The following is an 18,470-nucleotide window of genomic DNA, read 5'->3' on the forward strand; positions in this document are numbered from 1 at the left end:
TTGAAGTCCACTTTACATGCTAGTAGTGTCTTCCTGGGAATCACAATACTCACTATTTTTTATGATTTTTAAACTATCATCCTCATTTTGTTTTAGTCATCTATGTTATAACTAAGGTGATCATACATCCTTACGTGCCTTGAACAGCCCCATTTCATACCTGTCGTATAGGTGCAGTTAGCAACTCCCTTCACCCTTAAACTCCTCCTGATTTACCAAAAAAATTATATGATCTTTCTACCTACAAAAAGCTCATACTTTGATTTTTATTTTTTACCTGATATGGGAATCTTTACTTTAATAGAGAAAATTATCCCACTTAAAATTTATTCTGATGATTCATACATTTGTGTTTTTTCTTCCTTCTTAATTGATTACAGTATTCTTTATACTTGGTATAAAACTTTTGGTATGTGTTAAATCCATATCTTTCCATTGTTTTTCTAATTTGAATACCTTTTTTTTTTTTTTTTTGGTGAGGAAGATCAGCCCTGAGCTAACATCTGATGCCAATCCTCCTCTTTTTTTGCTGAGGAAGATTGGCCCTGGGCTAACATCCGTGCCCATCTTCCTCTACTTTGTCTGGGACACCGCCACAGCATGGCTTGACAAGTGGTGCATCTGTCCACGCCTGGGATCTGAACCTGCGAACCCCCAGCAGCCAAAGCAGAGCATGCGCACTTAACCACTATGCCACCAGGCCGACCACACTTGAATACTTTATTTAATGCCTGCTTTTACGAAATAAATTAATCTGGATGTTTTACTTTGTATCTCCTTTCTGAAAGTTATCTTATTATTATTACCAGATTAAAACTATGTTTCTATTATAAAATAAAAATATGTATTTAATTTCTATTTTATTAAATTTCCATTTTATTATAATATTAAAATAAATTAAAATGGGCAGAATTCTATTTTTCATTCAGCAAATAAAAAAGATGTCTTCATTAGATACTTAATCAGATACTCTCTCTTTCTCTGTCTCTTTCTCGCTTTTTTTGTTTTCTGTAAATATTTTCCCCTATGTCTGGTGTCGTAGTTGAGAACTTCAACACTAGTTTAATTTTTTTTTTTCTCGTTGAATACCAAATCTTTCCATGTGGAAGCTTGTAAAATTTGCTCTTTATTTTGGAATGTAGAAATGTTACCAGGTTCTATCTCGGCAGGATCTGGGTGTGTGTCTTTGTTTTTTCTTTTTTCATTAACTCTATAAAAAATCTTTATCCATGGCCATTAGGAAACTAGCATTCCTATTCAGGGAAAATTTCCTCTATTATTTAATTATTTATTATATCACCATCTTTTACTACTTTTCTTCCTGGAAAAATATTACTTTCATGTTGGTGCTCTTGAACCTGTCCTTAAAGATTCTAGTATTTTTATTTCTTATTTATATATATTTTGTTGTTGTTGTGAGTCATGGGAATTTTTTAAAGTTTGAGTGTGAAAGTCACTACTTAGTTCTAGGATGTGCCTCTCAGGGTTTTTTTTTTCCAGTTTTATCTATTAAATTTTTACATTTAGAATTATTGTCTTGTTTTTGTGTTCTATGTTTCAACGTAAATTATTACATTGTTTTTGTGTTCCCCGTTTCTCTCCTTGACAGTTCTTAATAACATTCGTGAATGTTTTCTACTGCCTCCATAGGAGCTAACAGTGCCTATATTCAGCTTTGTTTCCTCCTTCATATCCGCAAGTCCTTGTAAATGGGCATGCTTACCTTTTCTCTTCCCGGACATTGTTTCCCAGGTGGATAAGTTGCCCAGTAATCTCACGTAGTGGCCTTTGGCAGGAAGCGATAAACCAGTTGCAGAACATGAACTTCTCCAGTGGACCACAGGCTGACATGGGGAGAGTGGGTGGCTCCTCTTTGTGTACAGGCGAGGATGGTGTGATCCTGTAAGACACAGTGAGGTAATTAAGGTCACCTGGATAGATCCTCGCCAGTGTTTCCATCACGAACTCAGCCAGGCAGAGCCTTGCAGCAGAGTGCCTACTAGACTGGCAGGTTCCAACTCTCCCTTCACATCATCAAAGCAATGCTCTGACACCTGCGACAGCTGAGCATTCTGCGGGCCTTTTCTCAGCTTCTACTGGAACCTCTGGAGCCTTTGATTCACCCGGGCATCCCAGACAATTTTCCTCTGGGAAGTTTCATGACCTGCAATGCACACACTGAGATTTCCTCTACCTACTCAACTGACTTACTTTATTTTTTGAATACTTTTGGCAAGGATTTTAAAGACAGGAGAGTTAAAAATGTATGTTTCTAACATCTTCTCTGAATCTTGCTTTTGGTTATCTCACTTCCTTTACATACGATAAAACCACTTAATAGCCAGTATACGGGAAACTAGAAAAGAATGGATTATTGCATTTAAGGAGGCATACTTCACACAATGATCACGATGATTGTGAGGATAAAGTACCTATTGTCAAAGGGTCAAAAAAAGATATAGACACAAAAGTACCAGTAGAGAATACACCCATCATCAGATTCACTCATTCATCGATTCATTCAATAAATGTTTATTTACATCCGTTATATGTTAGGCACTCTTTTGTTTTTTGCTGGGGATAAAAGGTGAATAAGACAAAATTCTTTCCCTTAAAGGACTCACAGTCTAACAGTTGTGATAGCATTAATTGTAGCAATAGTGTAGTAATAGTAATCAATGTTTCTTATGCATATAGAACATTCAATGTTCTTTTCTAAGTGTTCTACATGTGTTTTCTCATTTACATGCATTGTCTCATTTAATGTTCAAAATATTTCTGTGAGGTAGAACTATTATCATCTTCATTTTACAATTTAGGAAATAACGGAATTTGAACACTAAGCAACAAGATCCCATAACTAGTATAGGTAGGTGCTAGAATTCAAATTCAAGTAGCCTAGCTCCAGAATCACCCTATTAGTTACTATGATGTCCAGCATAGATAGTTTACAAAACTATTAGGTAAAAAAAAAGTGCAATAAAAGAGACTTGAAAAATTATATAGGTGAGACAGGTTAGGTAGGGAAGATCTCTGCTGTGGCATAGACACATGTGAGAGTCCTTAGCAATTCCTGCAATGATCCTCACAATGTCAATCCCACTGGGTTAGCTGAGAAGGTTTGTATTGGAAGGGGTACAACTTGAAAAAAAAAGTTTTATAGAGGAAAATTATATCATTGGAGAGGAGCACAGTAAAACAGGGAAAACGTAATAGAAAAGCTTATAGTTTTCGGCAAATAATTAACTTTGATTCCTCAAACATATGGGCAATTAACTTTTTAAAACTCCTTCCGATCATGAGGATTAATATAGCAATTCTTATGAATTACACTTTGGAACCAAAGAAAATACAAAGTAGTTTTAGTGAAAATGAGAAAAAATTTCTATCAAATTGAATAATAAGAATCATTAAGAATCCTTGACAAACAGAATAAACACAGCTTATTTCCAATTTAGTCAAAAAAAAAAAGGAAAGAAAAAGCATTATTTTAGTTGACTCACTTGAACACTTAAGCAAATATGGGTCTGAAGATCTAGCAAGTCTGAGGTATGAGTAATAGTTTATTGTTCTATTATTGCCAACAAAATAGATTTTTGTTAACTTTCCTAATATGAGCTGTTTCTCTAACATCTATTCAACACAACAAGTGGCAAAATAAATTGTTGTCAAGCCAAATGGACCCAATAAACCATATCTATTATAAACCATGTTTGTACAAAATCCTGAGATTAATTTTATGCATTGCCTTTCCTTTGGGAAAATATATATTAATTGATAGAAATCGTTGTAACAAAATTGAGCTTTTTGGGGGGGCATGGAGGGAGAGTATACGACTGTTTGGCCTTACATTTTACATTTTTTATAGGTTTATTCTGAACTGTTTTAATATCTCAATTTTCTTGGATGGTGAAAATGAAATATCTTTAACTTGAGTACCCAGAGCTCCTCATTCCTATGTTCATGTCTATGTGTATTCCTTTGCAATTGCTATGCATAAATTTATGTTATTCACAGACAAAACAATTTTACTTTTTGTCTTCTAACTTTAGTGACATTTTGCCTTGCTTAGTGCACAGACTAAGATTTTCAATTTAGTGCTGAATAGAAGTAGTCAGAACAGACAACCTTGTGTTATTCTCAATCTTAATATTTCACCATTAACTATGATGTTAGCTATTTTTTTTAGTATATGATCTTTATTAGATGGAGGAAACTTTCATCTATTTCAAATTTGCTGAGATTTTAAAATTATGAATGAGTATTGAAGCATGCCAAATACCTTTTCTTTATCTACTGAAATTTATACAGGCACACATTTATTCTGTTAATGTAGTGAGTTACATGGATTGATTATTTAATCTTGAGCCAATCTCACATTATTGTTCTTTTTTTAAATACATTGATGGATTTGCTTTGCTAATTTTTGACAATGATTTTGCCTATATTGTCAAGAGTAACATCAGTGTGTAATTTTCTTTTTCTGTAATGTCCCTGTATCAGGATTATATGGGACTCATATAACAAACTGATAAGTATTCACTTCTGCTCTACTTTATAAAACAAAAATATGTAGGATCTGTGTCATTTCTTCCTTAAATATGTGAGAGAATTTACCGGTGAAGAGATCTGCACCTGGAGCTTTCTTTGTCAGAAATTTTGATTATGAATTCAATTTCTTTAACTCATTCAATACATTTCTATTTGTTTAATAAATATGTGTCTGTTTTATTAAATGCATTTAAAAATATTTAAAAAGTATATTGAGGACGTATCATCATAGTGGTGTGAGAGGATCCTTTTGTTTCTCTCCTTCAATATACAGCAAATTAACATGCTTAACCCAACAAAGGCTGCATTGCACAACATACCAGGACTTGGAAAAGGTCCACACATCAATACATAGAAAGGTGGATGAACTGGAGCACACAGAAGAGGCTAAATGGGGGAACAGCAGAGGCAGAGCCCTGGATCCTGGTTCCCAGATGCAGTGGCTGATCCAGCTGACCCCAGGCCCAGAGAACTCAGTGGGCAGCTGCAGAGGCACATGTGTGACTAGCCAGGCAGTACAGTGGCCCCTGCGGCCACAGGAAGCAGAGCAGGAGTGGAGGCAGAGTCCCGTGATCATGGGCAGACCGGCCTGGGCTCAGAGCCTGGTAGCAGCAGTGGACGTATGCACAGATTTCTGACATCCCAGATGCCTATGATGGCAAAGTAACAAGCAACAGCTGAGATGGTGACTGGCATACCAGGATCCCTCCCTAACGTCCCCCTCCCCTCCACCAGAGGAACTTCCAACCCAGGTGAGCTTGCACCTAGATGAGGCATCAACCACCCTTGTGCCCCCTCTGTCAAGGCCAGTGACTGCAGCAGCACCAGCAACAACAAGGCATCAGTAACCCCCAGAAGCACTGGTGGGTATGGCAAGAGTACCAACAACACCCCCAAATAGAGGTGGTGGAGGGGGAAACATGCAGATCCTCAAAATAGCCAGAAGCAGCTCAGGTAAGAGGCACCAAGAACTAGTGCTATAATGCCACCTACTGAAAAATAAAAGAAAGGCTTCTAATCTCCAAGCAGTTGAAAAGTTTGAATCAAAACAAAGCTATATCTAAATAAATAACATGTTTGCTACAACGAATGTGCCAGCAAAGAAATAACTCAGCAAGCACCACAACAAACCATGGCATTATGATGATACAAAAAGGAAACAATTCTCCAGAAACAAAACATAAAGTCATAGAAGATTGTGATCTAACTGATAAGGAATTCAAAATAACTATCATGAAAAAACTCAATGAGCTACAAGAAAACTTAGAAAGGCAGTACAATGAGCTCAGGAGTAAAATCAATGACCAAAAAGAATGTTCAATTGCTTTCAATCCACCAAAGAGATTGAAACTCTTAAAAAGAACCAAACAGAAATTCTGAAGCTGAAGAACTCATAATTGAGATGAAGAATGCACTTGAAAACATTGAAACTAGAACAGATCATATGGAAAAAAGAATTAATGAGAAGGCTGGCCTGGTGGTGTAGTGGTTAAGTTTGGCATGCTCTGCTTCAGCGGCCCGGGTTTGCAGGTTTGGATCCTGAGCACAGACCTACACCACTCATCAAGCCATGCTGTGGTTGCATCCCATATACAAAATGGAGGAAGATTGGCACAGGTGTTAGCTCAGGGCCAATCTTCCTCACCAAAAAAAAAAAAAGAAAAGAAAAGAAAAGAATTGGTGAGCTTGAAGATAAAAACCTAGAAATGATGCAGGTAGAAGAGAAGATAGAACTAAGACTTAAAAAATGTAGAAACTCTACAAGAATTATCTGACTCCATTAGAAAGGGCAACATAAGGATAACAGATATCCCAGAAGGAGACAAGAGAGAGAAGGGAGCAGAGAGGTTATTTAAAGAAATAATAGGTGAGAACTTCCCAAACCTGGGGAAGGAACTGGCTATACAAATCCATGAAGCAAATAAAACATCCAATTTTCTCAATGCAAAAAGACCTTTTCTAGGACACACGATAATAAAACTGGCAAAAGTCAAAGACAAAGAAAGACTATTAAAGGTAGCCAGGGAGAAAAAGAAAATAACCTAGAAGAGAATCCCCATTAGGTTACCAGCAGATTTCTCAGCACAAATCCTACAGACCATGAGAGAGCAGAAAGATATATTCAAAATATTAAAAGATAAAAACTGTCTACCAAGAATACTCTATCCAGCAAAGCCTTCTTTCAGATATGAAGGAGAAATAAAGACTTTCCCAGACAAACAAAATCTGAGGGAGTTCACTACCACTAGAAATGTTGAAAGGAGCCTTCCTACCTGAAATGAAAAGGCAAAGGTAGACAAAGCTTTGAGCAATGTGTTAACTAGACAGACAGAGTCAAAAACTTGCACATCTGTATCAGAATAGGATAGTATACACTTCATTATAACATAAAGGTTAAAGGGAAAGAAAGCATTAATGATAACTATAACCACTTCGATTTGGTGACAAACTCATAATACATAAAGGGATCATTTGTAACAACAAAAACATAGGAAGAAAAAGGAAAAGGATAGAATCTGCAAATGGAGATAAGATGTTATCATCAGAAAACAGACTATCTTATCTATGATATCTTTTATATAAACCACATGGTAACCACAAAACAAAAACTCAGAGCAGTCACAAAACATATGAAAAGAAGAAACTGAGAAGCACAGGGCAGAGAAAAACCAAACTGAAATCACAGACAGAAACACACAAAAAAAGAGACAATGGAAATATAGAGCAACCAGAAAACAAAAGTTAAAATGGCGGTATAAAGCCCTCATATATCAATAATCACCCTAAATGTAAATGGATTGAATTCACCAATCAAGAAACACAGAGTAGCTGGATAGATTAGAAAACAAGACCCAACAACATGCTGCCTCCAGGAGACCCATCTCAGCTCTAAATACAAATATAGGCTCAGAGTGAAGAGATGGAAGATGATACTTCAAACAAATGACAAACAAAAGAAAACAAGTATAGCCATACTTATATCAGACAAAATAGACTTTAAGCCAAAAAAGATAACAAAGACAAAGATAGGCGTTATATAATGATAAAGGGGACAATCCATCAAGAAGACATAACATTTATAAATATACACACACCTCGAGGCAGCCCCGTGGCTTAGCAGTTAAGTGCACGCGCTCCGCTGCTGGCGGCCCGGGTTCGGATCCTGGGTGCTCACCGATGCACAGCTTCTCCGGCCATGCTGAGGCCGCGTCCCACATACAGCAACTAGAAGGATGTGCAGCTATGACATATAACTATCTACTGGGGCTTTGGGGAGAAAATAAATAAATAAATCTTTAAAAATAAATAAATAAATATATACACACCTGATGTATGAGCACCAAAATATATAAAGCAATTATTAACAGACCTAAAGAGAGAAATTGACAGCAACTCAATAATAGTAGGGGACTTTAATATCCCATTTAGAGCAATAGACAATTCATCCAGACAGAAAGTCAAGAAGGAAACATCAGCCTTAAATGAAACACTAGACCAGATGGACTTGATAGGTGTGTACAGAACATTCCATCCAAAAGCAACAGAATACACATTCTTCTTACATGCACGTGGAATGTTGTCAAAGATAGACCATATGCTGGGAAACAAAAGAAGTCACAATAAATTTAAGAAGATTGAAATCATATCAAGGATCATTTCTGACCACAATGGTATGAAACTAGAAATCAACTACTAGAGAAGAACTGGAAAAGTCACAAATGTGTGGAGACTAAACAACATTCTACTGAACTACTATTGAATCAATAAAGAAATCAAAGGAGAAAAAAAAATACCTGTAGAGAAATGAAAATAAAAACACAACATACCAAAATCTATGGGATGCAGCAAAAGCAGTACTAAGAGGGAAGTTTATAGCAATACAGGTCTATCTGAAGAAAAAATAAAAATCTCAAATAAACCATCTAACATTACATTAAAAGGAACTAGAATAAAGAAGAACAAAGCCCAAAACCAGTAGAAGAAAGGAAAAAATAAAAATCAGAGTGAAAATAAATGAAATAGAGACTAAAAAAACAATAGAAAGAATCAATGACACTAAGAGCTGGTTCTTTGAAAAGATAAACAAAATTGACAAAACTTTAGCTAGAATCACTGATAAAAGAGAGAAGGCTCAAATAAATAAAATCAGTAATGAAAGAAAAGAAATTACAACAGATACCACAGAAATACAAGGATTATAAAAGAATACTATGAAAAGCTATATGCCAATAAATTGGATAACCTAGAAGAAATGGATAAATTCCTAGAATTGTACAGCCTTCCAAATCTGAATCAAGAAGAAATAGAGAATCAAGAATCTCCTTACATGATCACATGTAAGGAGACAGAAACAGTAATCAACAACCTCACAAAAACAAAAATCCAGGACCAGGCAGCTTCTCTGGTGAATTCTACCAAACATTCAAAGAAGACCTAATACCGATCCTCAAAGTCTTGCAAAAAATTGAAGAGGACAGGAAGCTTCCTAACTCATTTTACAAGGCCAACATTACCCTGACACAAAAACCAGACAAGGATGACACAAAAAAGAAAATTACAGGCCAATATCACTGATGAACATGAATGCAAAAATCCTCAACAAAATATTAGCAAATTGAATATAACAATACATTAAAGGGATCACATACCTTGATTAAGTGGGATTTATCCAGGGATGCAAAGATGTTTTAACATCTGCAAATCAATCAGTGTGATACACCATATTAACAAAGAATAAAAATCACATGGTCATCTCAATAGATGCATAAGAAACATTTGACAAGATTCAGCATCCATTTATGATAAAAAGTCTCAAAAAAACATGGGTATAGAAGGAAGATACCTCAACATACAAAGGCCATATATGACAAACTCACATTTAACATCATACTCAATGGTGAAAACTGAAAGCTATCTGCATACGAACAGGAACAAAACAAGGATACCCAGTCTCTCCACTCTTATTCAACATAGTATTGGAAGTTCTAGCCAGAGCAATTAGACAAGAAAAAAAAAAAAAAAGGTAACCAAATTGGAAAGAAAGAATTAAAACTGTCACTATTTGCAGATGACATGATTTTATACATAGAAAACCCTAAAGATTCCATCAAAAAACTATTAGAAATAATATATGAATACAGTAAAGTTTCAAGGTACACAATCAACATACAAAAACTCAGTTGCTTTTTAATACACTAACAACAAACTAGCAGAAAGATAAATCACAAATACAATCCCATTTAAAATTGCAACAAAGAAAACAAAGTACCTAGGAATAAACTTAACCAAGGAGGTGAAAGACTTGTACACTGAAAACTACAAGACATTGTTGATAAACATCAAAGAAGACACAAAGAAATGGAAAAATATTCCATGTATATGGATTGGAAGAATTAACATAGTTAAAATGTCTATATTATCTAAAGCAATCCACAGAGTCAGTGTAATCACTACCAAAATCCCAATGACATTTTACAAAGAAACAGAGCAATAAATTCTAAAAATTATATGAAACAACAAAAGACCATGAACAGCCAAAGCAATCCTGAGGAAAAAGGACAAAGGGAGGTATCAAACTCCCTGATTTTAAAATGTACTACAAAGCTATAGCAATCAAAACAGCATGGAAGTGGCAGAAAAACAGGCACACAGATCAATGGAACAGAAATGAGAGCCCAGAAATAAACCCACACATTTAGGGACAGCTAATTTTCAACAAAGGAGCCAAGAATATGTGATGGAGAAAAAAGTCTCTTCAATAAATGGTGTTGGAAAAACTGGACAGCCACAAGCAAAGAATGAAAGTAGATGACTATCTTACACCATACACAAAAACTAACTCAAAATGGATTAAAGACTTGAATGTAAGACCTGAAACTGTAAAACTCCTAGAAGAAAACATAGGCAATACACTCTTTTGACATCTGTCTTATCAGTATCTTTTGGAATATGTCTTCTCAGGCAAGGGAAAGGAAAGAAAAAATAAACAAATGGGACTAAATCTAACTAAAAAGTTTCTGCATAGCAAAGGAAACCATCAACAAAATGAAAAGACAATCTTCTAATTGGGAGAAGATATTTGCAGATCATATATATGACAAGAGGTTAACTTCTGAATATATAAAGAACTCACATGACTCAACACCAAAAAACAAACAATCTGATTAAAAATGGGCAGAGGATCTGAATAGACATTTTTCCAAAGATATACAGATGACCAATAGGCACATGAAAAGATGTTCAACGTCACTAATTATTAGGGACATGCAAATCAAAACCACAATGCGATATCACTTCACCTCCATCAGAATGACTATTATTAAAAAGATAAGACATAGCAAGTAGTGGAAAAGATGTGGAGAAAAGGGAAATCTTGTACACTGTCGGTGGGAATGTAAATTGGTGCAGCCACTATGGAAAACAGTATGGAGATTCTTTAAAATATTAAAAATAAAACTACTATAGGATCTAGCTATTCTACTTCTGGATATTTATCCAAAGAACGTGAAAACACTAATTTGAAAAGATATATGCACCCCTATGTTCATTGCAGCATTATTCATAATAGCCAAAACTTGGAAACAACCTAAGTGTCCATGGACAAATGAATGGATAAAGAAGAAGTGGTGTGTGTATATATATATATATACACACAATGGATTACAACTCAGCCGTAAAAAAAGACGAAATCGTGCCATTTGCGGCAATGTGGATGGATGTTGTGCATATTATGCTGAACAAAATAAGTCAGGCAGAGTAAGACAAATACCACATATTTTCACTTGTATGTGGAAGATAAACAAACACATAGATACAGAGAACAGTTTGGTGTTACCAAAGGGTAAGGGAGTGGGTAGAGGGTGAAAGGGATAAAGGGACACATGTGTATGGTGAAATAAGGGAAATAGACTCTTGTCTATTTGAGGAACACAATGTAGTCTATACAGAAGGTACAATATAATGATAATCACTTGAAATTTATACAACGTTATAAATCAATGTTACCTCAATAAAAAATAAAACAATTTTATTGCATTAATATATTAATAATTGCATTAATAAGTATAAATCTATTATTTTATTCATTTTGAAGGAATTTGTCCATTTCATCCAAATTGCCATAATGTGGTTACAAATATATTATTTTTAATAATATTAATATTGTTTATTTCATTTATAATTATAATAAAATTATTATAAATGTTTATTAATTAATAATATATTACCATATTATTCATAATATTCCCTCATTAGCCTTTTAATGTCTGTAGAATCTCTAGTGATATGGCATTTTTTATTCTTGTTATTAGAAATTTGTGATTTCTCTGACTCTTGCATACTTTTTGGTAGATCTTTAGTGGCTTTAGTAATTGTCTCAGAAAATTAACTTTTGGCTTTGATAATTTTCCTTATTGAAGGTATGTTTTAAATTTCATTAATTCTGCTCTTAGTTTTATTATTTTCTTTCTTCTAATTTCCTTGAAAATTGTTGAGTTCTGTTTTTTAATTCAAATTGAAATCTTATTTTTTATTCTATCTACATTTATTTTAGTTAGTGATATTACTGTCTTTAAGTTTTTCATCCTATATTTTTTATTCATCCCTTTCATTTTTTGTTACATTATTTTTTTTCTGACTTCTTTCATATTGATCTAATATAATTTTTTAATTTATCTCCTCATATAGCTTTTTTTTGGCCATACTTTTAGTATCATTGACTTACTGGTTACCCTAGAAATTACAAAAGCAATCTTAGCTTAAAAGAATCTACCTTATGGGGCCGGCCCTGTGGCCTAGTGGTTAAGGTCAGTGTACACCTATTCGGCGGTGTGGGTTTGGCTCCTGGGTGCAGACCTACACCACTCGTCAGCAGCCATGCTGTGGCATCATCCTACATACAAAATAGAGGAAGATTGGCACAGATGTTAGCTCATGGTGAATCTTCCTCTAACAAAAAGAGGAAGATTGACAACAGATGTTAGCTCAGGCAAATCTTCCTTAGCAAAAAAAAAAAAAAGTATCTATCTTATGTTAGTATTTTTATCATCTCCTACAATATGACAATCTTAATACAGTTTAACTCCCATTGTCTCTTGCTTTGCCTTCTGTGCTACAAATTGCATGTATGAGACATCTTTGATTATGTCTGATATCTCTATGTCCTTTTCAGTTTTTTCATTCTTTTTCTTTTTCGTTAATTTCATTTTCAATATTTTCTGCCCTCTAGTTTGCTAAACCTTTCTTTAGCTATATCCAGACCATTGTTAAAGCCATACAGTACATTCTTTATTTCATATGTTTATTTTTGTAGCTCCAGAAAGGTTATTGGATTATTTTCCTAGATTCTAATTTTCAATTGAAATACTGTATTGATTCCTCCAATTTATCAACATTTAGTACTATTTCCTTTTACATATTAAATGTAAGTTCTTGTTGCTAACTGCGATATCAGGATCACCTAGGGCTTTATTTCTATTGGCTGCTTTAATTCTTTATCAGTAAAATTTTCCTACTTTTCCACATATCTAGTAATTTTTCATTGATGAAGTACATGACGATGATATGATGTAGAATTTCTGGATTATATTATTTTCCTCCAAAGAGTGGTGAGTTCTAGTCTGTCTGACAATTATATTACTTGTTGATATTCCTGATTCTATTGAGGCATAGTTTTAGGATTGATTCAGGTAGGCGTATTTCAGTTTTTCCTTTTTTTCTAGGGCATAGTCCTTCCTCCTATGCTTTACAGCTGGGGTACGTATTTTCTGCAGTCTCAACTCAATGTCCAAGGCATGCATCAGGGTCCCTCTACTCTGGCTGGACCTGAACGTAGACTCTCCATCACTAGTGACATTTGAAATATCTGATCAGCTCCCCGCTTCCCTTCAACTGCATTCTCCCTTTCTCTTTCTCTCACCTGCAATAGTCTCAATCTGTGCACGCACAGTTTAGGAGTTGGCCAAAAACCTGATGGGAATATTACAGAAGTTTTAGGTCTTCTATACTGCAAATACCTTCTCTCTGGTCTATCCCCTCCCCGATCTTTCCTGCCGTAGTCGTCCACCCTGAGACTGCCTCCTTCAATAGTTCAGAAAAGTCCCCCAGGTGGATCACTGGTATAAATGCGGGGCTCACCTAGTATGTTTTTCTTTCCTCAAGAATTATACCTCAGTGTTGGTTGTACAGTGCCTGCAGAGAGTTCTGTATAACTTTTTACATTTTTTTATTTAGTTCAACTTATTTTTAGCTATTTAGAAGTAGAGGGTAAGTCTGCCATGGCCAGAACTAGAGGGCTGATAGTTATTTAATCATTCAAAAATGTTTATCACAATACTGAGTTAGTTTCTGGGAATCTGCTGATGTGCAACATAACAGTTTCTACTTTCAAATACTGTATGTTTTCATCGAGGATGCAGACAACTGGAGAGATATAGCATTCTGTGTCTGGCAGGGGATTTACAAGCTTGTAAAGCACTCCAGAAATTGACTTAAAAAAAATTCTTTAAAACTCTTCAAGTGTCTTAGATTTCCTTTCCCACAATTCTCCACAGAATTGCTTTGGCAGCAGGGTATAGTTAAGATATACAGCTCTATATTTCTGGCATAAATTATCAATCTCTGAAGTTTATCATTAAAATATTGATGAAAACTTCAAATATAGCACATTTTCTTTCATAAAAATATAACATATATTTCAATGTGTTTTGTGTCTTTAGTTATACCTACATTTTGAGATTTATGGCTCTAAAATGATGTAATTCTTTTCAAAGAGAAATGTAGAAAGAAGGAACAACAGTATCTAAGTCTATATAAATATTTAATTTGAAACAAACGAATATATTATACATTTATATGTAGATAAAATACTAAATAATAGAAATTTTTTTTCTGTAAGCAGCTGAAGTTAGTATTTCTTTCAACATATCAGGGAGTTAGCAGTTAGAATTTTCTAAAGCCTTCCATTATATCTACACCCTTTTAGTCAGTTAATGTAGGCTAAGTCAGACAGTATAGAATATCTATTCTAGTCACAGACAAGCAGTTTTTAAATGCCCTTTGAAACAGGTGTATTTTATATCCTAGAATTTGGTAAGTAACATAAGAACTTTGTCTTTACTGATCCTTTCTAAAGGTAGAATATTTCCCATTTAAAAGTTAAATAAGTTACAAGTTAACAGAATTATAGTTATGCCTATATTCTTCAGAATATGGTTTTAATATCCTAAATTACTTGGAACAAATTTTATTAGCGCTTCTGGTTTTTTGATGTGGGGAAAGGCTTACTTCAGAAAAACAATTTCTGGTTCAAAAAGAATGTGAAAACAAACAAACAAAAAAAACAAAAACAAGAACACTGTGGTTAATTTAGCATTCATATGGTTTTACTGAAGATGTGCTGATTTGGTTATTGCTCTGTGAAGCTTTTCCTGTGTATCTTAGAGTACTTAGAAGCCTTTAGTCCTCCTGATCTACAGAAAACATGTGACCTGCTATATATAACTCAGGCTATCCTGGAAGCATGTAAATGAGGGTCTTTCTGTTTTCTTTACCCATCTTAAAGATCAGTCTGGGGAGGAGGCAAGAAACTAGTCAGAGTTTCTCAGTCTTGGCAGTGTTTACACTATGGGTAGGACAATGACTAGTTGTGATGGGCTGTGCTATACATTGTTGGATGTTTAGCAGTATCCCTGGCTTCTACTCACTACATTCCAGCAGTGTCTCTGCACCCCAGCATGACAAACAAAAATGTCTCCAGGCGTTGCCGCATGTTCCCTGGGGATAGGGTAGCTACAAAACTGCCCTCAGTTAAGAATTGCTGTGCTGCAGGAAATAATTTAGCTCCCATTACAGAAAATGTTGCTGGGGGATATATGTCCATCGCAGCAAAATGGTAGAGCGGAAATGTCACAGAGTAATCATAGCAATAACAGAACAAAACAAAACTAACACATGCAGTGCTTACTATGTGCTAGGCACTGCTATAAGCCTTTACTTATAATAAGTTACTTAACACTCTCAACACGCTTATTAGTCAAGTATTATTATCTGCATTTTACAGAGGAGAAAACTGAGGAATAAAAATTTAATTGCACAAGGTCATACAACTAGTAAGTGGTTTCAATCCTAAGAAGCATATTTCCAGCATGAGAGCTTGTATTTTTTAATATACTTTTTATTTAGAATAGTTTTAGATTTACAGAAAAGTTGCAACGATAGTACAAAGATTTCTTCTATGCCTCATACCCAGTTCTTCCTGTTGTTTCCCCGAGTTTACAGTAGTTTGGTACATCTGTCCCAAATAATGAATAGATATTGATACATTATGATGAACAAAACTCCATACATTATTTGAATTTTAGTTTGACCTAACGTCCTGTTTCTCTTCCAGAATCTCAACCAGGATAGCACACTACATTTAGTCATCGTGTCTTCTTGTTTTAGACTTCTCTAGACACTGTCAGTGTCTCAGACTTTCCTTGTTTTTTATGACTTTCACAGTTTTGAGGTGTACTGTTGAGGTAGCTTGTAGAATGTCCATCAACTGAGGTTTGTCTGTTGTTTTTTCATGAGTGTATTGGGGTCATGGGCTTTGGGGATAAAGAGCACAGAGGTCAACTCACATTGTCATCACATCGTATCTGTACATTGATGGAGTACTGCCATCAACGTGAGTTATCACTGTTCGTGCCGACCTGCTCACCTGGCTGAAATAGTGTTTGTCTGATTTCTGTAAAGTTACTCTTTTTTGTTTAAGTTACTCTTTTTTAAGTGTAAAATTACTCTTTTTTTCCTCTCCTTTTAATATTACTTTTTAGAAGGATGCCACTACGTGCAGCCTAAAATTAAAGAGTGAGAAGTTGCTGTATCATAAATTTATGTACTTTGTGTACATAAATTACTTGGAATTCTTCTGCGTGTGAGATTAGCTTAATCCCCCAATTCTTTATTTTCTCAGTCATTTAGTTATATCAATATGGACTCATGGCTGTTTATTTTACACTTTGGGTTATAATCCAGTCCTAGCCCACTTTTTCTGCTGCTCAAATTGTTCCACCTTTGGCCACTGAGAGCTCTTTCAGTCAGCTCCTATTTTCCTTTGACATACTCCCATCATGTGTGTGTGTGTAAGTATTTCCTTAATTTCTGGCATTATAAGATGTTCTGTGTTCATCTGGTATATTCCCTGCCTCAGCCCTAGAACCAGCCATTTCTTCTGGTTGGTTTTATTGGAGAATGGTATTGGAAAGCAAGATTTGGGTCCTGGGTGTACTCATTGCTACTGGAGAATCCTTGCTTCTAGGCCCTTTCTACTAAGAGAGCAAGGGAATACACCTGTGTATCCTAACCCTTGTATGTACACTGTTTAGTGTTGGTCTCAGCCTATCGATACTGATGCTATTGGCTAGAACCTGTAGGGGCACTCGCCTGGGCCTGTACTACTTGTGGTGAGCCCCACAGACATTTCTCCCACCAGAGCCAGTGTTGTATCTTGATTGGCCTTTGTGGTTCTTATTATGATTGCAAGATGCACTTCAGCAATAACCATAAGGGAATTTTGAAAAAACAAGATTTATTACTCACATATCCTGGAGGGCGCATGGCATGCCCAGGGCCACACAGTGGGGGTGTGGGGGGAGAAAGAGAGAGAGAGAGAGAGAAAGAGCACGGACCTGGAGTTCTGCCTTTATTGGGGTCAAGGGTGGGGTGCCTAGGGTTTCCCACATTCACTCTTTATTGGTAAATTTAAAACATAAAAGCAAGAATTGAAGTGTGGGAAGGGAAAAATGGGGTGACTCAAGTGATCAGTTATCTAGGTCACCCAGGTCTTTCTGAAAGGGGAACTTCATGGGTTAGACGGCCTACTCCTTATTTAGTCATGGAGCTAGCAATGTGTTTATTAGAGATGGATGTCTTTGAAATGGATACCTCAGCAATCAAAAGCTTAATGTCAGACACTTGCATTATAATCAAAAGAGGTAATTGTCAGACACATTACATACACACATCTATAAATATTTCTATATGTCTTCATCTGTATTTATATTAAGCTTAACATGAGTTCATACTGATGTCTTCACATCTAATCCATTACCTCATGAATCATTCAAGCTTTCTCCCCTTGTTTATCTGTAACCTCCCACTCCAGCAGTGAGAAACCTGGCTCCCACTATCCTCCATCCATTTACTTAGTTCTTCAATTCCAGTATAGATGCATAGCAGTATAAGAATTTTAATTCATGCTCTTGAAACAAACAAGTTTATCAATCAGAGAACAAATTTATGTGCAGTTCCTTTTGCCTTTAGTCATATAGTGTCCACTCATTTCAAAGTTAAATCAGCAACTTTTTCCCCCACCACCTTCAGTAATTTTGAACATTTGTAATACAGTTAGATTCTTTTGTTACAGTCTATACTTCATCCTGGGATCCTAATTTCAATGATTTTTAAAAATTGCATGCATTAAGCTTCACTCTGTGTGCTGTAATATTCTCTGGGTTTTGATAAATGCATAGTGACACATCCACCATCATAGTTTCATATACAATAGTTTTATCACCCTGACATATCCCCTGTGCTCTATCAATTCAACTCTTCTCTCTCGCCAGATCTCTGGCAACCACAGATCTATTTACTGTGTCTGTTGTTTTACCTTTTCTGGAATCCCATATAAATTGAATCATAACATATAACATGTTCAGAATGGTTTTCTTCACTAATAGTTATTCATTTAAGATTAATCCAGGTGTTTGCAGGGCTTCATAGATCATTCCTTCTTCTTACTGAATAGTATGTCATTGTGTAGATATTTCAGTGTATTCATCAATTTACCAAGGTCATACAGACTTTCTTCTGGATTTCCATCAAAAAGTTTTACAGTTTGCACTTTAGAATTAAGTCTATAATCCATTTTGAATTAG

Source organism: Diceros bicornis, chromosome 23 (genome assembly GCF_020826845.1).
Source record: "Diceros bicornis minor isolate mBicDic1 chromosome 23, mDicBic1.mat.cur, whole genome shotgun sequence".
Taxonomy (NCBI): domain Eukaryota; kingdom Metazoa; phylum Chordata; class Mammalia; order Perissodactyla; family Rhinocerotidae; genus Diceros; species Diceros bicornis.